This window comes from Podarcis vaucheri, assembly GCF_965113315.1.
Source record: "Podarcis vaucheri genome assembly, chromosome: 1".
Lineage (NCBI taxonomy): Eukaryota > Metazoa > Chordata > Lepidosauria > Squamata > Lacertidae > Podarcis > Podarcis vaucheri.
Window position 1 is genome coordinate 103,235,100 of NC_138759.1, and position 24,839 is coordinate 103,259,938.

Sequence of the window (24,839 nt, forward strand, 5' to 3'; positions counted from 1 at the left end):
GTCATACATGCATGTGCTTGAAAATGTTTAGGCTTTTAACTTAGCGGATTACTTTAAAATATACATTTATTTTTAAGTTGGTGCTTGCTGTTTCTACAAAATATCGCACATTTGTTTTCTAATACAGATTGCCCTGTGACTGATGGTATGTAAAAACTGGAAGACATTTCAAGCACAGTTCAACCAAAATAATCTTTCATACTAAAGGCAATATGGAAAGATGACTAAAAGAAATCTGACTAGGGGCAGCCCAAGGAACCCAGGCTGAGTCTTCAACCCCAAGGACATCTACACTTAAAGCTACAGAAGGCTGGGAGCAGAACTAAGTGACATTTTCAGCCCCTAGAGGAGATGCAAAATACATTATTACATCAAACTAGCTGGAACAGAACAATATTGTACACTTTAAGAAGGTTGTTCACACTCTCAGCCACAGGGCAGCTGACATACAAAACCAAGGCAGAAACAAACAAACAAACACAACACAACACCCCCCTCTAAAAAAGAGAAAGCAGAATAGTCTGTGACAAGTGCTAAAAAGGCTCAAAAGCTAGAGACAATGTTTGGATGCTGCTAAGTGGAAAAATGATAGAGTGTGTATTTTGATTATGATTTTTGTGTAGTCCATGCACTTTCCCTTGAGGTTTTAATTCAGAATTACTCTCTCCTTTTCCAAAGAGGAGGACATGCTGCCCTGTGCAGAATGGGTATATGACGCATCATTGACTCTTTTCAGGCAGCAGATCATACCTTAATCTGATTGACAAGAAGCTAAGAGAGCCAACTCCCATCAGCCCCAGCCAGTGTAACCAGTGGTCAAGGATCATGGGAGTTGCAGTCCAACAACATCTAGAGGGGAACAGGTTCCCTACCTGCGCTCCAAACACTAAAGAAAATTATGATGCCAATGATGATGTTGAATTAGGTCTGGAGAGACCTAGATTCAGATCCCAATTGTGCCATGAAGCCTGCTAGGTAGTCTTGGGCCACTCACTCGCCACCTAACGTTTCTCAAAGAGTTGTTGTGTGGATAAAACATAGCAGGGAAAGAATGATGTGCGCCACCTTGATCTCCCTGGAGGAAAGGTAGGATATAAATATAGCAGGGTACAGGGCAAGTGGCAAAATGTCCTAGGCTAGCCTTGACCCCGATACATGCTTTTTGAACAGCAGACCACCACACTGTACCATGCCACATCACAAACTGATTTAGAAAGTTTCCCTGATTTCAGTTCTTACATGCAGTATAGGGCTGTCATTTGAGAACGTAAGTGCATGTTCCCCATGGGCGTTAAGGATGAGATCCACATTTCTTTCAATCCCAGACACAACTAACAGCAGAACTGGATCAAAATACATTTTCTCACCCCACCACCAAGCCACACCCATTCTCAGGAGCAATTAAAACTTGTACAAATTAATATTGTATATTATTATTAGTTGTAGTAGTATTAATCCACACATTTTAACTAGTTATGTGACATATTTGTATAGCAACAAGGGTGGCAGAATGAAAGTATGTAAATCATGCCAGCACTGTGTTTCTAGTTTTCCTACAATCTCATACGGTATCATGTATTATTCTTGTTTTGCTTTGGTGTTTTGTTTTGTTTTGTTTTCTTTTAAAAAAAGCTATTTCCCTTGACCTAGCCAAGTTAAGGTAAATATACACCATGTACTCCTAGGAGATCTTGAAAAGCCACCGATGATAAATGGCCTGAGAACATTTACCCTATCAGATGGAATGCAAAGCTCAATTAGGTATAAATCATTTCAGGTATTTTAGCCATTTCAAAGGAAACAACAAATATTAGAACAACATTGCTGCTTTCTCATTACAGTACTTCCTCTCTCAAGGGTGTCTCTTTGGAATCAGTAATTCTCCGTGATGTACTAATGGCTTGGTTCCATTCTCAGGAGTGCATCACTGTGCGGCTTGAAAAATTCACTGTTCTGCATTACATCATAGTCACACACACCCCAGCCCCCAAGAAGGTACATTGCTAAGAACCTTGATATTCAAATACAGGTCAGCTCCTCCGTGAACAGGATACAGGCAGCAGCATTCTGTTCTTTGAAAACTTCCACCTTTTGTTCCAGTACTTAAACAGTGTATCTGCTTCTGATCATGAACACTTTTTCCAACATAAAAAAAACTAAATAGGCACAGGACAAAAAATGTTGGCGAAGGCTTATTCCAGACCAGTATATATTTTTAAGCTAGAGTCAAAATACACAACACTTTTGAGACAGAACCAAATAAAAGCAAGCTAGGTTCTATACCAGAACAATTATATATTATGTATGGGCACTCCTGGTAAGTGGGAAATACAACTCAGAAATGGAATAATTAAAAATAAATCATAAATGCTGCACATAAAAGTCTCCTGATAAAATCAACACAATGCCTGCCTTATACTGCTTTGAACATGGAGATTTTCAGTAAACTTGGAAACAGTTTTTGCTAGCACTGGGGTGGAAGTAGTAAAAAGAAAATGACAAAATACAAATATTAGGTATAGATGAGCTATGTGGAGGGAGGAACCAGGAAACAGTACATAAAGGACACTTCATAGGTCACTAATGGCTCATTTTTTGAGCCACCAGGTGTCCTTGACTGGTTTCTCTTTTGAGGAACCAAAGATTTTCAAATGTCAAATACAACTGGCAACCTCACAGATGCCTAGAATGCACATGGTGTTCATTTCTGCCTATGATAATTGTGTAAATAAGCAGGTAATAATACTACTAATATTAAGAATAATAATCTTATTATTTATACCCCACCGATCTGCCTGGGTTTCCATAAAATTTGTATTTTATGATGGACTTCCAGAATGTTCTGCTACTGATAACATCAGAACTATCACAAACTATAGTGACAGCACGACATGTCAGAAAATTCTTCATTCAACTAAAGAAAATTTACAGAAGTTATACTGCTACCAGCATTGAAGCTATTGTAAGCAAGAATAAACTTATGCAGGGTTGTATATTAAATTTGACATCTTAAAACAAATCATCATTACCATCTTCCTATGATTGTTGTACAAGGTCCTTCCTTTAGAACAGAGAGGGGGAACCCTTTCTCAGCCAGAGGCCATGTTTCCTCATGAAAATAAACCTTCCAGGTACCACATCACACACTGAGGCCAGAGGCGTAACAGGACAGAGCCACAGATGTGACATGAACAGCGAGGGAGATGCTGCAGTGACTTGCAACACCTGTGCCATATTTGTCTTCCTCCCTGAGAATGTGCAAAACTACACTTGCAGCAAGTTCAAGCTGGTTGCCTTTATGGAAGAGAAGGTACAGCAACTTGAGCCTCACCTGTCCACACTTTGACCTATCAGACAATATGAGAAATTTCTAGAATTTCTCTGTCCTGAAACAGCAAAGTGGGGTAAGGGGATAAGGGGACACCTAGCTATTTTACATGAATTCAGATCTCCAGGGCCTGATGAGCTGCAGCCAAGGGTACAAAAGGAGCTTGCGGATGTACCGTATTTTTCGTCCCATAGGACGTGCCGTACCATAGGATGCACCTAGTTTTTTTGGGGGGAAATAAAGGAAAAAATGTTTTCCTTTATTTCTCCCCCAAAACCAGGTCGGGGAACAGCGGGATGACGGCGCTGCGCCTCCCTGCTGTCCCCCGAGCTTGTGGGGCTGGCCCATGTCTGCCCGGCGCAAGGGGCGCTCTGCTTCAGCACGCGCTGTGCGCCGGGCGGCAGGATGCTATCCGCACCGTAGGGAGCCCTGCAGGAACTCCCGCAGGGCTCCTCACGCTGCGGATGTCTGCCAGGCGCACCGGGCGCTCTGCTTCAGGGCGCCCCGCACACCCGGCAGCAGGCTGCTATCCGCAGCCTGGGGAGCCCTGCGGTAACTCCTGTAGGGCTGCCTAGGCTGCGGATGTGTTCCCGAAGCGCCGGGCGCTCTGATTTCGGGGCACCCGGCGCTCCGGGAAGCAGGCTGCTATCTGCAGCCTAGACAGCCCTGCGGGAACTCCTGGAGAGCGAGAGGGGTCGGTGCGCACCGACCCCTCTCGCTCTCCAAGTTTCAGCGAAAGCCTGCATTCACCCCATAGGACGCACCCAGATTTCCCCTTCATTTCTGGAGGGGAAAAAGTGCGTCCTATGGGGCAAAAAATACGGTAATCTCAGTCTCTGTCTATAATCTCTGGGAATTCTTGGAGAACAGGTGATCCTGCAGACTGGAGGCAGGCAAACGCTGTCCAAATCTTCAAAAAAAAGGGGGGGAATGGAGACCCAGGTAACTACAGACCGATCAGCTTGAGGTCAATACAAAGAAAGGTCTTAGAACAGAGAATTACATGGTTGGTCTGTGAGCACTTAGAAATGGATACTGTAATTACCAATACCCAGCATGGGTTTCTTAAAAACAAGTCATGCCAGATGAAGCTCACTTTTTTCCTTTCCTTTTCCTTTCCCTTTTTTAGATAGAGTTACATGATTGGTGGGTCAGGGGTATGCTGTGGACATAGTGTATCTTGATTTCAGTAAGGCTTTGGACAAGGTTCCCCATGATATTCTTGCAGAAAAAACCAGTAAAATGTGGGACTGGACTAAGAAGCGCTTAGAGGACTGAACAAAGAGACCAGGGGGTACATTTGGCCCATAGGCATGAGGTTCCTGACCCCTGCTTTAAAGAGATTGTCTTAAAGCAAATGTGTCAGAGATACTTGCTCATTTTTAGAATTACTTGTTCATTTTTAGAATTTCTAAAGTATGTTTCTAAAATGTAACCGAGGCAGCAAGTATAGTGAACACTGCCATAGTAAAAAATATGGATTTGACTCCTTCTAAGATAAAGGCTACAACTGTGACAGTCCCAGTATTTTCAAAGTAGAGCTTGGGTTCAAGAGGCATTTTCACTTACAGATTCAGAATTCTGGGATGGGAGACAACATGAGCCCGAGACTTGTGCTGGCTCAGGCACCTAATGCTAAGCTCTGTTTTGGTATTCCATCTTTATCTTGTCCAAAGCATTGCATTCATGCATATCACTCTAAATTTCTACTCTTCTCTGAAACTTACAAAAAATATTAAATAGCAAGAGTTTTCATCTTTCACAGATGACATGAGCTATGCAAGTAATAATAAATAGCAGTTGTAGGTTGGTTTGTCTTTTTTAAAAAGCATACATACAAAATAAAAAAATCTCATTCAATTTGCTGAGGGTTTATTAAAGAAAATGCACTTACTCTTTCATATGTACATTAATAAATGTGGTTTCACAGATGTCAACCTAGCTCAAATCACAGAGCCATAGTTAGCCCCCCTATGGTGACCTAATGGGCAGTGTAAGTTACATATTGTATTTAGAAGTCCTTCCAACAAAACATTTTAGCAATCATGAAAAATACAGGGTGCAACAGTTAATATATTCCATAGGTAGATAATTTCTTTGGGTATAGGAAACAAAAGTATTGAGTTTCAGGAATGGTTCTAGTGATGGTTAAAGGCCCACACAAGGGAAATTTGCTCAACAAAAGGTACAAAACATAACATCTCTCTCTGCCACAAACCTTTCATTGATCTGACATACACATTGCACTACTTAGAGGAACAAACATATCTAAACACAAACAAAAAGTGTATGTGTACATACAGCCAAATCAAAATTAAATAGGTATTACCCTGATATTTGCTTGCTTTTATGCCACTTCCTCCCTCACCGAGTTTTAAATACAGAACCATGGGGAAGGAAACCCCACCAAAATGTTTACTAAAATAATCTCAGTTACCAACCATGCTTGTTATTTCTCCTGGAAACCCCAGCTAATAAACGCTACAACTGCATTTTAACAAATGTGGTAAAGTATGACTAATAAAAGTATAATGAGCATATACTTTTAACAGCTATATACATGTTCAAAGGAGACTGTAGTAGCGTAGGTACAGTAAATTGGGGGTGGGGGAGATCACACTGTTTTGACAAAATGATAAAGTTTCTTTCTGGTCAAGCTATGTACAAATTACAGCCAACAACCAACTTTTACCAGTCTTTCTAAACAAGTTCCAGTTATTATATATACTTTCCCACGCATTGACACAATATAAGTAACATTTAAACTGCAATTCAGTTTAAAAAGCAATTCAGCTTACACGACAGATTAACTGTTCGAGTTCATTACCTTAGGCTTTACAATTTGAGGAAATTATCTGGAGTGACCATCATGTTCTTCTGTGAGGGATTGAAGAAGAACTGGGGGAGAGCCAATGCTCAGTGGTATATGTTTTGCATGCAAAACAGCCCAGATTTGCTTCCTGACACCTCCAGATAATTGGACAAAAGCACCGTCTGAACCCCTGAAAAGCCACTGCCTGCCAGGGCAGACAAACAACAAGGGGACTGTGGTCTTCCAGATGTTATTGGACTACAACTCCCATAATGCAGCAGCATTGCACAGGCCACAGGCTCCATCATCATTAGAGTATACAAGTGGTCTTCAGATGGGTCAGTAGCCACAACACAGCAGGAATTGGGGGGGATGCTGAAACCCAACACTTCATTTGGGCTCTTTCTTGCTTGTGTACAGACTGCTAAACCATAGATAAACATTATGCGCACACCAAATCTACCAGGAAAAGCAAAAAACAAAAACAAAACCTGACAAGATACATATTTCTAAAGTAGTTTTCTACACCATGGTGATTTACAATGCATCTTAGCATAGTAGAATAAAGAAACATGTGATATGCCAAAACAAGTGCACTTGTCTGCTTCTCTGGGTCGGTTTTTGCTTGAAAATTTTTATTTTTAAAAAAAGTGCTTGCTGCATGGGGCATTTCCCCCTCATTTAGTTAACACATTAACTGGAGCAAATGTACCCAAGTGGCAAAAAATCAAGATATATTGGGTGATTATTATTGTTTTTTTGCCCCTGGCACACCCCCCCCCCCCCGAAAGAAAACTGTAAATGGTTAAGTGGCTGAAATTTGGGGACACTGTATACTACTGTGCAGCTCACAATCAATTAGGAGGATTGCATTGCTTGTCTGCTTCTGTATTGTTTCTGCAATACATTTTTCATAGGAAGGTATTTGACAGACACAGTTTCTCCAGTGGCAGAACGTGGGGTGGGGTGGGGTGGAGCCACAGAGCTCCCATCCCAATGCCAGAGTTGCTGCTGCTTTCCTACACAAGGGTGGGATGAGGTGGCAGCAGGGGCAGGTCTTTGAGTGGAACCAGTGGATTGGCAGCATGTTTTGCCTTGTGCCAGCCACACGGCCACAGTCTCACTCCTCCTGTGAATGTGTTACTTCATAACGTATTCACAGCACTATGGAAAGCACACAATGAAGCCAAATTAAAATGGTTCACATGAACATACTGTATGCAGGGGTCAGCAAACTTTTTCAGCAGGGGGCTGGTCCACTGTCCCTCAGACTTTGTGGGGGGGCCAGACTATATTTTGGGGGTAAAAATGAACAAATTCCTGTGCCCCACAAATAACCCAGAGATGCATTTTAAATAAAAGCACATATTCTACTCATGTACAAACACCAGGCAGGCCCCACAAATAACCCAGAGATGCATTTTTTTTTAAAAAAGGACACTTTCTACTCATGTAAAAACACGCTGATTCCCAGACCGTCCACTGGCCAGATTTAGAAGGCAAATGGGCCAGATCCGGCCCCCGGGCCTTAGTTTGCCTACCCATGGTCTAAAGGAACCATTTCTATCTGAAAACACACACACACACACACACACACACACACGTGTATACTCCACACTTGAACTGCAACATCAGGAAACTGAAAGTTGTAATATAAAAATGTCCCAGTGACCATTAATCTACAGACACCTTATAGTACAAGGCATAATGACTCCTACTGGAGTTTTACATATTTAAAAAGTAACATGCTATAAAATCTGTGTATTACACTATGCATGAAACAGAAGCGATGGCGATATAAATCCTTAAAGAAAAGTTGTTAATGTGCATGCAGAGTAGCTACATTTTAAACCTCCATATCTCAGCTGCTTTAATTTTTTGAACTATGCAAAGACACTAATGGCCTTTATAATTTCATGCCATAAATTAAACTTGTTTTCAAATTATGGGAAAGCAAAAAAAATGGTTTCAAGCCAAAGAATCTCTCTCTCTCTCCCTGGGTATACATATGTATACACTGTATATTACATACAACATTTAAAAAATTTAGCTCTAGTTTTCCCATTGACACTTTTCGATGCTGGATCCAGAATGCCCCAAAACAGAAATGCACTTTCTTTCTGTAGAAGACCTTGAGTTCTACTTGAAGCTAATAATTAATGTTTTAATGTTTCAATGTTTCAATGTTGTATTTTAATCTTGTTTTTAAGCTGTATTCATTCAACTTGTTTTTATTATTGCTTGTTAGCCGCCCTAAGCCCGGCCTTGCCTGGGGAGGGCGGGGTATAAATAAAATTTATTATTATTATTATTACCACAAAGATAAACTGTTTTCTTCAATTTCCCTTCCTACAGTCCCCCAGTGTTCTGCAACCTTCCAGGGCAATTCCACTAATGAAAACTCTGGATCCAACTGGAAAAATCCCCAACCTAAGTCTATCTGCACTGCACTTAGTTCAGAGCCAGTGTGGTGTAGTGGTTAAGAGCGGTGGATTTGTAATCTGCTGAACCGGGTTCGCGTCTCCGCTCCTCCACATGCAGCTGCTGGGTGACCTTGGGCCAGTCACACTTCTTTGAAGTCTCTCAGCCCCACTCACCTCACAGAGTGTTTGTTGTGGGGGAGGAAGGGAAAGGAGAATGTTAGCCGCTTTGAGACTCCTGAAGGGGAGTGAAAGGCGGGATATCAAATCCAAACTCTTCTTCGTCTTCTTCTTCTTCTTCTTCTTCTTCTTCTTCTTCTTCTTCTTCTCAAACACCAGGGGTGAGAGAGGGAACATCCAAAAGGAAAAGGTAGCTACTACCATACTCCCGCATCAGACCTGCATGTAGACTGTGCCAGCAAGGACCACAGCAGCGCCATTTCCATAGAAATAGTCAAGAGATCTAGGAAAAAGTCTCCAGGATATTGATTATGGGTCAGAGGTATCCCAGATGCACATTGACAATTTTCCAAGTAGTTGTACAGATAAGCCTTAAATGTCAGCTCTGTTGACAAGTTCAGCCCAAGGCAAGTAGCCATCACAGAAAAGCAAAAGCAAGGCTCAAAGAATTGCAAGAGCAATCTGGGTGTTGAAGCAGCCATGCTCAGCAAACAAAAACAAGGCACATCCATAGCTGCCAGAACCCCTCTCTGTCTCAGGCTACATACACATCACATTACATTCTAGAATCAATGGAGACTGAGTTGTTCTTTTTCTACATGCCGCACACACAATCTAGATGTATTGTGATTGGTTGTTGTTGTTTTTCTCCAGAAAGGCACTTCTGAAGAAACTGATTCCATATCAAAAATAAAAGATTTTTCTGCATTACCCCACAATATGTCCATTTGAGAACAAATGAAAACAGATGTAGGCAATCCTGGTAATTGAGGGTTTATGCACACCTGCACAAGATGTTGTGGGGGGGGGCATATACTGAGATCTCAATCAGCACTTCCTTCTTCATCCACCTGAGGCATGTGCAGGGAGGAAAAGGCATGGATAACCTAATCAAGGTGGAGGGCTTTGAAAACACATTAAGCATCCACACCTACCCTTGTAGTAGGCAGGAATTAGACTTGATAGGGGACGCGGATGGCGCTGTGGGTTAAGCCACAGAGCCTAGGGCTTGCCGATCAGAAGGTTGGCAGTTTGAATCCCCGCAACGGGGTGAGCTCCCATTGCTTGGTCCCAGCTCCTGCCAACCTAGCAGTTCGAAAGCACGTCAAAGTGCAAGTAGATAAATAGGTACAGTTCCGGCAGGAAGGTACACAGCGTTTCGTGCGCTGCTCTGGTTCGCCAGAAGCAGCTTAGTCATGCTGGCCACATGATCCAGAAGCTGTACACTGGCTCCCTCGGCCAATAAAGTGAGATAAGCGCCACAACCCCAGAGTTGGCCATGACTGGACCTAAAGGTCAGTGGTCCCTTTACCTTACATTGATAGCAACATGTAGAGGAGAAGCATGAACAATTCTGGATTCAGGAAAAACTGCACTTTGATACTACAAATAGGTTTGGTGTGTAAAGGTAAAGGTAAAGGGACCCCTGACTATTAGGTCCAGTCATGACCGACTCTGGGGTTGCGGCACTCATCTAGCTTTATTGGCTGAGGGAGCCGGCGCACAGCTTCTGGGTCATGTGGCCAGCATGAATAAGACGCTTCTGGCGAACCAGAGCAGTGCACGGAAATGCCGTTTACCTTCCCGCCGGAGCGCTACCTATTTATCTACTTGCACTTTGAGGTGCTTTCGAACTGCTAGGTTGGCAGGAGCAGGGACCAAGCAACGTGAGCTCACCCCGTCGCGGAGATTCAAACCGGGTTTGGTGTGTACGCAGTCCTAATTCACCAAAACTTTTAAGGTAGCCACCAAACTAAGGAATTTGTAGTAGCTACTACTATGTGGTTCTGCAAGCACAGACAAGCCAGACAGTACAGTCATCCTGAAATAGCACAGCTTTAAACATGTACAGTTCAGCATGTATAGCATCTATACCAAATACTTTGGATTCTAAATTCAAAGTTACCACCTTTAAAAATAAATAAAAAGAAAGATTCAGACTTCCTGCTTGATTTCAAAGCTTTGGAAACCACTTGTCAATAAACACTACTATTTAAGTGGTATTTATGGTTCCACATGTGACTATAATGCTGATGGGATGTTTGCCCGCATTTCATTCAGGTCATGCTCGCATCTCAAAGAATCTTGTTTTCAACTCTTAATAGTACAAGATTATCAATTCCTATGACCTCAGTGGCTCACATTAGATTTAACTGGATGAAAGAGGTTAGATTAAAAATAGTGTTACATCTCCCATTACCACACCTATTAGTTCTATAACCACTCTGAGATATTTTAAACATGACAGGGGAAGATGTTATTAGCTACTTCCCTATTATAGAAAAAGAATCAGTCTGATAATAATAGCCTACTATTTGATAATCTCAGACATTTAGGCTTGGACATATGGAAAAACTATGTCCTGTAGCATTTCCACTAGATCTTAAGTTCTAGCCAGCTCCAGCTAATATTTTGTTTACTAATGATACAAATATGGTATGATCTAAGGCAGTCGTACTGAATTCAAGTGGACACAGTACACGCTTATAAGCAGTTCTGTTTATATAAATGGGATCTAAGTTTCTGCATAACCTTGTACACATTTACCTGGGAGTAAGTTACATTGAACACAAGTAAGCATACATAGGATCATGAATGTTGGGTATCTTGTGTCTAAGCACATCAGACTTATCTTGAAAGACACAAATTTTATCTGGTTTTCAAAAATTCTATAGAAATTGGAATTGTACACTTAATTTTAAAATCAAAGCAATCTATGCACCTAAATATCCAGAAGACAAGCAATGAAGAACCCCATATATATATATATATATATATATGCAGGTTTTGGTGTCTTCGGGTGTCTTCCCGTGTAAGAGTCGGGGTGTCTGTGCGACGTTTCGACGAGGTCTCACTCGTCATCTTCAGGCTGGTGCTTTCAGCTTCTTGTTACTGGAACAGAGCAGAGTCTGGTGTTTGAGTTCCTATAAATACTGTTGAGGGGTGTGGTGTATAGCCTCCAACGTTCTGGGCAGAGAGGAAGTTCCTAGATTAGTGTGCCTTTTCTTCTTTTGTTCCTTAATTACTTGAGGGATATCTTGGGTGATTTCATGAGTGATATTCTGAATACCACTGGGTGGGTCATTAAGTGTAGATTAGTTGCTAAAGCTTTCGTGTCTTGACCTCTTGAGCTTGTGAAGAGTTTTTCTGAGAAGATGGCTGTGCTGCATTTAGTTGTGCTCTGGCTTGGCTTCGTGTATAGGGGCGAGCTGTGGTTTTGTGCCTTGTGCCAGCCAGATCTGTGTAGGGATTGCAGGGGGGTGCAGCATCCGGAGGTGCCACTATAGTTTGGCTACTGGATGGAGTCTGTAATATGTCTGTGGAGAGGGTCTGGGTTTGGGTCTGGTGTGGTTGATTGGTGACGGCGTTCTGTGTGCCTCTGGTTCTGGTGTCGGTTTTTGTGGGGAGGGCTAATTTCCAGATGTCTGGCAGGCGGGACGTGTCGTCACGCTTGTTCATGTTGTGAGGGTGTTTCTCTATCTCGATGGCTTCCATGATTATTCTCTTGTGGTGATGTTCCATGTTAAAGAGCAATTTGGAATCTGCAAAATTAATTTCGTGTCCTGTTTCTTTCATGTGTTGGAAAAGAGAGGAAGTTTTTTCTTCTTTTTTGACGGCATTCTTGTGTTCTGCGATACGTGCATTTATTCGTCTGTTTGTTTGTCCAATGTACGTGGCTGGGCAGACTTTGCAGGGTATTTCATAGACCCCTTGGTTTTCCAGCTGGATTTTGTCTTTTGGGTTTCTGAGGATATTGGCTATTTTTTGGTTGGTGCAGAAGGCTGTTTTGATATTGTGTTTATGGAGGATTTTGCTAATTTTGTCTGTAGTGCCCTTGATATAAGGAAGGAGGGCCATGCCATTGTTTTCTTCTGTGTCTTGGTTTTTGGGGGGTGTTTCTTTTTGGATTAGCTTCGTAACCCTGTTTTTCTGGTATCCATTGGCGATTAACACATTTGAGAGATTCTGTAACTCAGTTGTCAAGTGGTCTTTGTCAGCCAGGCGTTTGGTTCTGGAGATGAGAGTCTTGGCTACGGAGTCTATTTGTGCAGGGTGGTGGTGTGATTGTGCATGTAAGTAGCGGTTGGTGTGTGTTTTTTTCCGGTAGATAGTGTGTCCTAGGGAGCCATCAGGTTTTTTGTAGATTAGGACGTCAAGAAAGGGGAGTTGGTTGTTGTCTTCTATTTCCATAGTGAATTGTATTTTGGGGTGTAGGCTGTTGAGATGTGTGAGGAAGCTATCTAGTTTTTCTTTCCCGTGTGGCCAAATTACAAAGGTGTCGTCAACATATCTGAGCCAAAGTTTGGGTTTGTGTTCTGACTTGTCTAAAGCATTGGTTTCAAAGTGTTCCATGTACAAATTCGCGATGACCGGTGAGAGGGGTGATCCCATAGGTGCTCCTTCTATCTGTTTGTATCTTTGTCCATTGTGGATGAAGTACGTGTTGGTTAGGCAGTGGTTGGTCAGGTCCAGGATGTATTTGGGGGGGTTGTATTTGTTTTGAATGGCTGTCAAGGCTTCATTAATGGGCACTTGAGTGAAGAGAGATACAACATCGAAGCTCACAAGTAGGTCATCGGGATGTAGGTATTGTTTCTTTATTTCTATGAACTGGAAGGAGTTAGTAACGTGTGAAGCGATGGATTCTGCATAGGGCTGAAGTTGCTTAGCGAGAAATTTAGCGAGATTTTGTAGAGGTGAGCCTATGGAGCTGACTATTGGTCTGAGTGGTGTTCCTTCTTTGTGTATCTTGGGGAGACCGTAGAGTTTGGGGCATCTGGATGATTTTTCTCTGGGGATGATTCTTAGCTGGATTTCTTCACTGATAGGAGAGGCTTTTATTTTGGATTTGGTGGTTTTTTCCAGATAGGTGGTGGGATCTGTTTTTATAGGTTGGTAGGTAGGGTCTTGGAGTAGATTTGATAGTTTTGCTTGGTAGTCCGATGTGTTCATCACAACAGTGGCGTTGCCTTTGTCTGCTGGGAGAATGATTATGTTGTTGTCTTTCCTCAGGTTGGTGAGTGCTTTCTGTTCTTCTTTGTGTAAATTGCTTCTGGGTGGTTTGCTGGAGCAGAGGATGTTGGTGACTTCAAGTCTGATTTTATTGGCTTCATCTGGGTCGATTTTGGTCAGGCTAGCTTCGACTCCGCATATGATGTTTTCCGTGGGGATGCGTCTCGGGGCGACTGCAAAGTTGAAACCTTTGGAGAGTACTTTGGTTTCAGTTGGGGTGAGGATCCTGTCTGATATGTTATGTACTGTTTGTTTCATGGGTTGTTGTGGAGGGTGGCTGGGCTTCTGGCGTTTCTCTAGTTTGTAGAGTATGTTGGTGTGTCTGTCTGTCTTATGTGAGGTCTCAGTTTCAGCTCTCCAGACGGCTAGTTGTTTGCATTTGTCCCAGAGTGCAGGGTGGATTTTGTTACATAGTTTGAGGTGAAGAGTGAGCAGATCTTTGTTGGTTTGGTTTAGTAGGTATCTTTTCTTATGTATTTCGTTTCTGATTAGGGATAGTTCAGTTCGTTTCAGGATCCTTTCGGTAGCTGGGGTTTTAGAGTGGAATTTAAGTTGGAAGCATGTGGGAGTTAAGTTGTTGTCTCGGCAGTTGCGTAGGAACAGGAGATCACATAAGATGGTGGCTCTTCGGATTTCTAGTTTCTCGTAGGTTCTTGTCAGCTGGAAGGTTTCCTCCCCGTAGAGGTGAGATATTTGCTTTCGTAGATTTTCACGGGTACAGGAATGCAGGTTTTGGTGTCTTCGGGTGTCTTCCCGTGTAAGAGTCGGGGTGTCTGTGCGACGTTTCGACGAGGTCTCACTCGTCATCTTCAGGCTGGTGCTTTCAGCTTCTTGTTACTGGAACAGAGCAGAGTCTGGTGTTTGAGTTCCTATAAATACTGTTGAGGGGTGTGGTGTATAGCCTCCAACGTTCTGGGCAGAGAGGAAGTTCCTAGATTAGTGTGCCTTTTCTTCTTTTGTTCCTTAATTACTTGAGGGATATCTTGGGTGATTTCATGAGTGATATTCTGAATACCACTGGGTGGGTCATTAAGTGTAGATTAGTTGCTAAAGCTTTCGTGTCTTGACCTCTTGAGCTTGTGAAGAGTTTTTCTGAGAAGATGGCTGTGCTGCATTTAGTTGTGCTCTGGCTTGGCTTCGTGTATAGGGGCGAGCTGTGGTTTTGTGCCTTGTGCCAGCCAGATCTGTGTAGGGATTGCAGGGGGGTGCAGCATCCGGAGGTGCCACTATAGTTTGGCTACTGGATGGAGTCTGTAATATGTCTGTGGAGAGGGTCTGGGTTTGGGTCTGGTGTGGTTGATTGGTGACGGCGTTCTGTGTGCCTCTGGTTCTGGTGTCGGTTTTTGTGGGGAGGGCTAATTTCCAGATGTCTGGCAGGCGGGATATCCCTCAAGTAATTAAGGAACAAAAGAAGAAAAGGCACACTAATCTAGGAACTTCCTCTCTGCCCAGAACGTTGGAGGCTATACACCACACCCCTCAACAGTATTTATAGGAACTCAAACACCAGACTCTGCTCTGTTCCAGTAACAAGAAGCTGAAAGCACCAGCCTGAAGATGACGAGTGAGACCTCGTCGAAACGTCGCACAGACACCCCGACTCTTACACGGGAAGACACCCGAAGACACCAAAACCTGCATTCCTGTACCCGTGAAAATCTACGAAAGCATATATATATATATATATATATATATATATATATATATGCAGGTTTTGGTGTCTTCGGGTGTCTTCCCGTGTAAGAGTCGGGGTGTCTGGGCGACGTTTCGACGAGGTCTCACTCGTCATCTTCAGGCTGGTGTTTTCGGCTTCTTGTTACTGGAACAGAGCTCTGTTCCAGTAACAAGAAGCCGAAAACACCAGCCTGAAGATGACGAGTGAGACCTCGTCGAAACGTCGCCCAGACACCCCGACTCTTACACGGGAAGACACCCGAAGACACCAAAACCTGCATTCCTGTACCCGTGAAAATCTACGAAAGCAAATATATATATATATATATATATCAATCACAGTATAAACTTTTCAGAGCAAAAAAGTATATATTCAAGAGACTAGATTAGATTAGAAATCTATATTCAATTATATTACTAAAAATTCCAACATGACACTCTTTAAAATTCACAGGCTGGTTTCTACATTATAGTGTCTCCTGTTTAGGAGAAACTAAGATCTGAGCAATATCATCACTCAAATATTAGACAAAAGATTACACGAAATCCTCTCTGTATACTTCTGGTCGTGTTAAAGAGAGAAGATTGAATCAATGATTTTGACAAGCTTTCAAAAGCAACCTAGATAGCATTGTGCTAATTATTTCTTGAACAAACCTTAAGCGTGGAGAAATTTATTAACAAAGATTGCTGGACACAAAGACTACGTATCAGAAACAATACTTTGCATTATAGGCTATTTCTTTTTATGTGCTGAAACTATTCTTCAGGAATCTAGCAACAAATATACTTCTTATTTATAAACATGCAAACTTACATAAACCGAAAACATTCTGATACCCTATTAAATTTGCAATTTACTTAATTTAATTCATATATTAGAATCTTATAAATGAATCTCTGCTATTTATTACTTATTTAAAATATTTCTATTTTGCTGTTCATCCCAAAGTGTCATAGCAGTTTGTAAAAATAGAAAAATATAATTGAACAACATTAGTCATGCAGTAATACAATACAACATCAAAAGGTTTAGAAAGAGTAAAACTGAAAGACAGAGTGTGAAGGCTGTATGGAAAAGAAAATTTAATGTAGCCTTTGCAAGTGGTGGAATGCAGTAAAGGGCCTTATTAGATCATCTAGGGTACAGATCATATGTCTACTCCAATGCATGGGGCTACCTCTGAAGATGGTGTGGAAACCAGCTAACACAGAACGTGGAGCCTGCCTATTAATAGGTGTAACTTCCAAAACATCCTAAAACACTCCTGTGAGTGATGCTCTGTACACTCTGCATCCAGATTGCTCCAACTACTGGTTTGGCAAGCAGTTTGAACCTGACAGTAGTCACAATCTATCTTGTATCCATTCTGTCTGTCCTGAAATAATGACTTTTGATGTGTTTTTCCCCAAACCAGATTTGATCCAAATTGAGAAAAAGAATGACTTAGCTTCATTTTAAGCTGGTAATATGTACAGTCACAGCTTGGGTAGTTTTACTAGTGCAATTGTTGTTTTTCAAAAATATAGTACTTTTATTTGGCTATAAAGCAAATAAGTGTAGTAACAGAAGAACAGTATACACTGAATGGAAAAATCATTTTGCCTTAGTAACATTGTTTTTACTACTCCCTCCAACCTTCTGACATCTCATAAAGCTCTCCAAGTGCCTATTCACATTCTTGGTCAGTTTACGAAAAATTAGTACACTTCTCACCAATCCCAACCAAGGCAGATGCTAGAACTAAAGTGCCTCTGGTTAGTTATCAGTATGGCAGATCAATAGTTCCTGAACTCTAAGCCAAAGTTTGTTTTAGAAGGGATTTTGTCCCTTAGGCATTGAAGCTTATCACTAACACTTCTTGGTAAACGTTGCATCTATGAATTCACCCCTACTGGAGCTCAATATAAAGGAAGTTGCTCCTTCTTCCATCTTCCTTGCAGGAATAGTATTAATGGGCAACAGCAGTAGTAGAGAATGCTGTTCAGGGCCAAAGTAATTCACAACCAAGCCTCTAGCACTACTTTCGTACACAGCAGCACAGGTCTCAGATCAATTCAATGCAGAGACTCCTAGGACCAACTCTGTGATGTGCTAAACCAGAAACACACACATACCAAGCATCTTACCCCATGTTTGCTGCTTTCAAAAGAATCAGCCCCTACAGTCCATGCAAGTTCATTCCAGGGCGAAGAATTCTGCAATGTGCGAAAATGCCCAGATGCGGATGCAAGCCTTTTACACAATGGAAGATTAAGGAAGCTATCAAGGCACAGATAAGTGTTGGCAAAACAGACACTTTTAGGGTTTTTTTATTAAAAAAACAACACCTTTACATTTTATTTTTTAAAAATTCAAGTTTAAGATAAAACAAAGCAGACGCAAAGGGTGAAGACTAACATAACAAGCTTAATACTCAATAACAAGGCCTACTGATAAACTTAACGTTTTCTTACTCCCTTAGATTTTCTATACACAATGTACTTCACAAGCTCTATCTGCAGTGATGACAAACCAGCAGAAAATAGCATATTGGGCCGCAATGTGTCGGTGATATTTCCTTGGAGAAAATTAAACAAACACAGATTGTACAAGGGTACACACCTTGTGCAAGGGGTACACGGTGTTATTTCAAGAAACGCAGAGAAGCTAGACCTGCTTCAGGAAGTTTCACAAATATATTGTATTTACAGAAAACTGACTTTTGTTACTCATGCGTTGTATTTTATGCATTTATACCTTTCAGTGTAAAACATTTTTACAATAATTGGACAACTAGCATGCTTGAGCAAAGCAGTAAGGTTTTAAATCCCAAAGAAGGATTCCTGTGCTGAGAAAACTGAAATTAAGGGTTTCTTCATAGATCTCTATGAGTAAAACACCAACAGCAGCATCTCCTGAGCAGAGTTTCATTCTGGGGTTGCTGCTTGTCTATGAAAATTTGCTCCTAGGAGGGTTTGGATACTCTTAGAGCTGGTTTTTGGAGTGCAAGAGGCAGGTTGTGGGAGGACGGGGAAATTAATTGGTAAAAGTCACTCTTCTCCCTTCAGCCACGGGGATCCCAGTCCTGGATCAAACGCATTTCATGGATGGAAGGAGCCACATCATTTGCAGAACACAAAAGTCTGGATCTAACCCTTTAAGGAGTTTAAAAAGGGGCAAGGGTATAAGCCAGGTCTGTAAATCTATAGTTATTGTATTCTATAAATCTGCACTAATACACAGACACACACAATGTGAATATGTATATGCATGTGTTAAATATATAGATGACTCAACTGAACCTTTTTCTCCTTTCCATCCTGCACCATGACGAAGGCTCAAAGGGATACACATAGGCCATGAGTAAAAACATGCTGCCTTAGGGCCCAGTAACTAGGTGGAATCACGGCATCAAGGAGCCAACCCAGAAGCTTAAAAGGCATGTGCAAAAAAAATGGGGTTTAATAACCTGCTAGAAGCCCAATTCCTAAGAGTGGAGAGTCGAGGCTTTGTGATGCCACCATTCTTTACTTCCTTCTTAAAGGAACCATCTCAGAGACCAGAGCTCTACTCCTTCCCTCCCAAATCCACCATCCTTGGCTAGCCAAATTGGTGTTCCTCCAGGTATTGTGACCTACAACCACTGACCATGCTGGCTGGAGGGCATCATGTTTACTATCCCTCAATGTACAGATAAAGCTTCCTGAGAAGTCATTTTATAGTCACTTGAAAAATCCACTTCAGGAAGTGTGCTTGACAGCCAGGATGTGCACAAATCCCCATGTGCTAAAGCACTCTGCCGTGTCTTGTGCATTAGCACATCCAAGGTGTGTGCTTTCTGGCCGTTAAATGTAGAACCTGTCATGCATCTCTGCTTATTTACAACCGTCACTGACACGCGGCAGACCCTTACGATATTTTGCCAGGTGCCTGATGACACCTAATAATGTCCACTGGCATGCCTGAAACATTTATCAAAATTCGCCAACTGCTGCCTCACAGCACTTTCAAGCCATGGGGAGCTCAGGAAATGAGGCCAACTTTTAGGGATTTAGCTGTCACTAAACGTGGGCTTAAAAAAATAAAAATACTTGCAACTTACCTGGGAATTTGCAAACTTCATCCCACCCCAGTGTGATCTTAAGCTAGAAACAATAAGGTTAAGTCAATGCTGAGGCAACACTGGATTGTTATTAGGGCTGAAAATCAAAATCATATGAGTTTGAAGTGATTAAATCTGCATTGTATATAAACAAAATATTTTTTAAATGTTGCTGCTGCTTATTTTTATTTTTTTTATTTTTATTGATGGTGGTGGTGGTGGTGATTGTCTCACAACACATGCTACACATAAATGAAGCATGCCCTTTTTTGAAAGAGAGAAAAGGGTTTTCCGGGCTCAGTTCAAAGTGCTGGTTTTGACCCATGAAGCCTTATGTAGCTCAAGACCTCAGTAAGTCAAGGACCACCACTCCCCACATGAACCAATAGGACTCTGCATTCATCATCTGATGTCCTTCTCTGTGTGCCTTCTCCGAAGAAGAAGGTGCAGATAGTGGCAACACAAGAAAGGGACTTTCAGGGGTGGCTTCCTGCCCATGGAATGATCTCCCCAAGGCAGTGCAACATGCACAATCAATGGCTACTTCTAGGCACCCTTCACAGTGAAAACATTAGGTGGGAACATTCAGCACAGAAACAGACCATTACTACTAGTCCCTGAGCATGTGAATGTCCTACTTTTGATGCTAGAGGTCTGGCTGGTTCTACTGCTTCTCTGGGTGCATGAATAGGCAAAGGAATGAACAGCTGAAGACTGTGTAGGATCCTTGTAGCTATGCAGAAAAGGGGCAACTAAAAGTTTACAGAGACAGGGCCAACTCAGGCAGTGCATGCCACCTTCGCCACTCTCATATGCTTGCCAACTTCCATAGAGTACTTTGTTTTCAGATACAGAAGCAGTGGTTGTACTTGCTACTGGTTCAAGGAAGAAGACAGACTTTGGCTGCAATCTAAACAATACAGGGCAGGGTACAAGAGTGGACAGTCCCCATTTTCCCAAATGAAGAAGCAGGCTTCCTTTTTATAGAACTACTGTTTATGCAGCACCCATAATTCACACAGAAGCACTTGACATCTCTTTGGTGGACTTTTAACTTGTTGACTTACTACCCCAGAGCACATCATCTCTAGGCATTAGCGCTTTGACGCTATTGGAAACAGACAGGCAAGGTTTATAGACAGAAAAATGTCTTGTTTTTATGGCTGCACAATTGGGAATTCCTATTATTGTTAAGGCTATATAAAAAATATTGATCCACTGTTATGTCTTAAAATGTAACACAGGATCTTCGGAGGAAAAAACGGGGACGGCTAGTGTGTATCATGCAATTCTTCAATTATATAAAAATGTGGCGGTTGATAAGCAAATGCCTACCTAACTTTGAACCGACTTTTTTGGTGCATGCACGTTTTTCATCTGGAGAAGAAGAAGAGTTTTTTTGTTTCGTTTTGCTGCTTGTCGTATTTTATCCTTTTATTTATTTATTATTAACAACAACAGTTTGGTTGTCTGCTTTCACTCAGGGACTCCAGGGAATTTTTCCAGCATTATAAAACTTCACATTATCCCTTTGAGGTAAGCAAGTGTTATGTATTTCTTCATGTACAAAATTAAAAACACAGTAATTAACATGCTGCCAAATGTGAAAATGCCAAATAGCTACAATTCCTAGCCTTCTTCATCACATTGGCACGGCATTCTTCCAAATACTGGCTTTTGGGAGGGAGGAAACAAACATAATTATTCCAAATTACAGATTTATAGGCATTTTCCAACAAAAGTTTTTGAGTTCATTCAATGTTTTCTTTTTTGTATTATTCTGGACACCTCAAAGATTGATATCATCGTCAGAAACTACCACTGAAATGATAATCAGGTTGCAAATCCTATACATTACACATTTAGATGGGAGTAAAATCCTATTGAATTCAATAGTGCTTACTTATGAGTAGACATGAACAAGATTGTTCAACTATTCTAAACTCGTCCTGAAGTCACCTTCAGGATATTATCAGCCTTGTTCTTATTAATATTCACTCTAACATCGTCAATGTTCCTTTGTTACAGATTCAAGCTAATTAGTAAGTCCCAATAATCTTCAATCCATATCAATACATTAGAAATAGTCATATTCTCTTTGTATACTTTCACTTATCATATGAATGACTGCTGTAAACAAGAAGGCACTGTGCTAAGATCTGATGTAGGCCCACTAGCGGTCCCCTTCAGATACTGTCATGGTGACAAGGAGCTCACCAACACCAACTGGTACCCACTGGGGAGTGCAGGGCAGAGGCAGGACAGCTAACAACAGGGAGCCAGCAGTTAACAATAGGTTGACATAACGGTGGGCGGTGCATAGAGAAACTGCAATCCCATGCATACTCACATATCATTAAGTGGTCCCGCAAGACTCTCAGCAGTTTTCAACTGGTCCGTGGGCAAAAATATTTGGAAAGCATTGATCTAGAAAGATGCCTCCTGTTACACATATGCAGGGGACAAGTTCTATGCAGCTGGCTCCTGTGCTTTTCAGAGCAGCAAAAGAAGCAGATATTCAGCAGGTGTAGCTTTCCCCAGAATGGGGATTTAACTAAGTTTAGGAGCCTGCTACAGGCATCAAAATAAATGATCCCTGCATTTTTAACATCCAAAAGGCATTTCAGGGCATGTAAAGTTGTCGGACCCAGAAGACCAGTAGACCCTTTGCTAGTTTTGGCTGCACACATTTTTCACCCTGCTTCTTCCTCAGCCTCACATACAAAATGCAAACTGTTGGGATTACTAATCAATACACACTCATTGTACACTCAACCATACTAGCTTCCCTATGCATAAGCAACTATCAATTCCAGATCCACAAAGCATACTTAACTACAACTAATATTTCTAATTAGTAGCAAGGTTATGCTTAAAATTCTACAAGGAAGGCTCAAGCAGTATGTGGACTGAGAACTCCCAGAAGTGCAAGCTGGATTTAGAAGAGGCAGAGGAACCAGAGACCAAATTGCAAACATGCGCTTGATTATGGAGAAAGCTAGAGAGTTCCAGAAAGACATCTACTTCTGCTTCATTGACTATGCAAAAGCCTTTGACTGTGTCGACCACAGCAAACTATGGCAAGTTCTTAAAGAAATGGGAGTGCCTGATCACCTCATCTGTCTCCTGAGAAATCTCTATGTGGGACAAGAAGCTACAGTTAGAACTGGATATGGAACAACTGATTGGTTCAAAATTGGGAAAGGAGTATGGCAAGGCTGCATATTGTCTCCCTGCTTATTTAACTTATATGCAGAATTCATCATGCGAAAGGCTGGGCTGGATGAATCCCAAGCCGGAATTAAGATCGCCGGAAGAAATATCAACAACTCAGATATGCAGATGACACAACCTTGATGGCAGAAAGTGGGGAGGAATTAAAGAACCTTTTAATGAGGGTGAAAGAGGAGAGTGCATAATATGGTCTGAAGCTCAACATCAAAAAAACGAAGATCACGGCCACTGGTCCCATCACCTCCTGGCAAATAGAAGGGGAAGAAATGGAGGCAGTGAGAGATTTTACTTTCTTGGGCTCCATGATCACTGCAGATGGTGACAGCAGTCACGAAATTAAAAGACGCCTGCTCCTTGGGAGAAAGGCGATGGCAAACCTTGACAGTATCTTAAAAAGCAGAGACATCACCTTGCCAACAAAGGTCTGTATAGTTAAAGCCATGGTTTTCCAAGTAGTGATGTATGGAAGTGAGAGCTGGACCATCAAGAAGGCTGAGCGCCGAAGAATTGATGCTTTTGAATTATGGTGCTGGAAGAGACTCTTGAGAGTCCCATGGACTGCAAGAAGATCAAATGCATCCATTCTTAAGGAAATTAGCCCTGAGTGCTCACTGGAAGGACAGATTGTGAAACTGAGGCTCCAATACTTTGGCCACCTCATGAGAAGAGAAGACTCCCTGGAAAAGACCCTGATGTTGGGAAAGATTGAGGGCACAAGGAGAAGGGGACGACAGAGGACGAGATGGTTGGACAGTGTTCTCGAAGCTACAAACATGAGTCTGACCAAACTGCGGGAGGCAGTGGAAGACAGAAGTGCCTGGCGTGCTCTGGTCCATGGGGTCACGAAGAGTCGGACACGACTAAACGACTAAACAACAACAATATTTCTGAATGCTTCTATAACTTGTGTGTAAACAGCAACACATAGCATCTGCTGTACTCCAGCCTAGCATAAAACCATAATGACCCTTCCAAATTTCAACTATTTCACAGACGTTTTCAATAATCTTCCTCCAGAATCTCATAACATGCTATTTCCTCTTAATTGGGTGATAATTAGCTCACAGTGTACAATTCCTTTTATATTTTAAAATAGCCACCACAAAGCTTTGGTACCACGCATTCAGCATTTTCTTGGGAGTAAAGGATATCATTAAAAAGGCCTTGAGGAAGCTTCATACATTCTTATCCCTATTATTTCAACACATTTATAGGCACTTACAACAACTTGTATTTGTATAGTGCTTTTCCTTAGAATAACAGCAGAATTTGGAGCACTAACACAGATTTGGGGTGAAACCAGCAAGTTCATTCCTGATGGGTCTTCCCTTTTTCAAGGCACTTCTTCCACTGTTATGTTTGTTGAGAATTTCTTGTTTTGCTGCCTTTCAGCTCACAGTCTTTCAGTTTAGTTCTTTAATGCATTGAATTCTTCAGCCACTATGGACTTCAAAGTAAATGAATCTATTTTTTATCACACAGCTGGAAAAAAATAACTTGACCACTACCATCTTTTGGGGTTGCTGGGTTTTTAAAGAACAAAAAGAAAAGTCCAATACTGAGAAAATGTTTGTTTTTTTTAATTATAAAATGTTTCTGCCATTTCGACTCACTTGTCCTGAACACATAATTATAAACAAAAACTTCCTAATTAGCATTACCCAGTTGAGACACACACATGAGCCACAGCACAGTGGCAGGATACATGCTTTGACTGCAGGAGGTCCCAGGTTCATCCCTTTGCATCTGTGGCTAACATGGTCAAGTAGTAAGTCACAAGAAAGATGCTCAGCCTGAGACCCTGGATTGCTACCACCAGTCAAGAGCAGACAATATTGAGCTAGATGGAATCAAAACCCTGATGGAGAGCTTAGTAGCTCACAAATACTCACAATGCATTAGAAAAACAAAACCAGAAACCTACCCAGAGCTTGCCAGTCACAGGTACTAGCTGAGAAGTACATGTTTGAACTGGAAACCAGTGTGGACTATAAGAGAAATGTGCAGCTTTAATCATGCAACGCTTCCTAAAGGAATTATTGAAGTGATAATAACTAGAAGTTAAATTTCAACCTTTGCTTAAAAACTATCAT

The 24,839-nt window shown here is 41.7% G+C and overlaps 1 protein-coding gene across 11 annotated transcripts in view; it reads right to left on the reverse strand.

Annotated features, from left to right (window-relative positions):
• The window catches only part of GTDC1 (glycosyltransferase like domain containing 1), a 231,244-nt gene that overhangs the window by 168,602 nt on the left and 37,803 nt on the right, over positions 1-24,839 (reverse strand). Inside the window, exon 1 of one of the 11 annotated variants that reach the window (XM_082198812.1) lies at positions 2,012-2,139. The exons of the other annotated variants lie outside the window; for them this stretch is intronic. The gene's annotated coding sequence lies outside the window, so the exon portion shown is untranslated. Of the gene's footprint in view, positions 1-2,011; positions 2,140-24,839 lie in introns of those variants that run through there. 11 annotated transcript variants of the gene reach the window in all.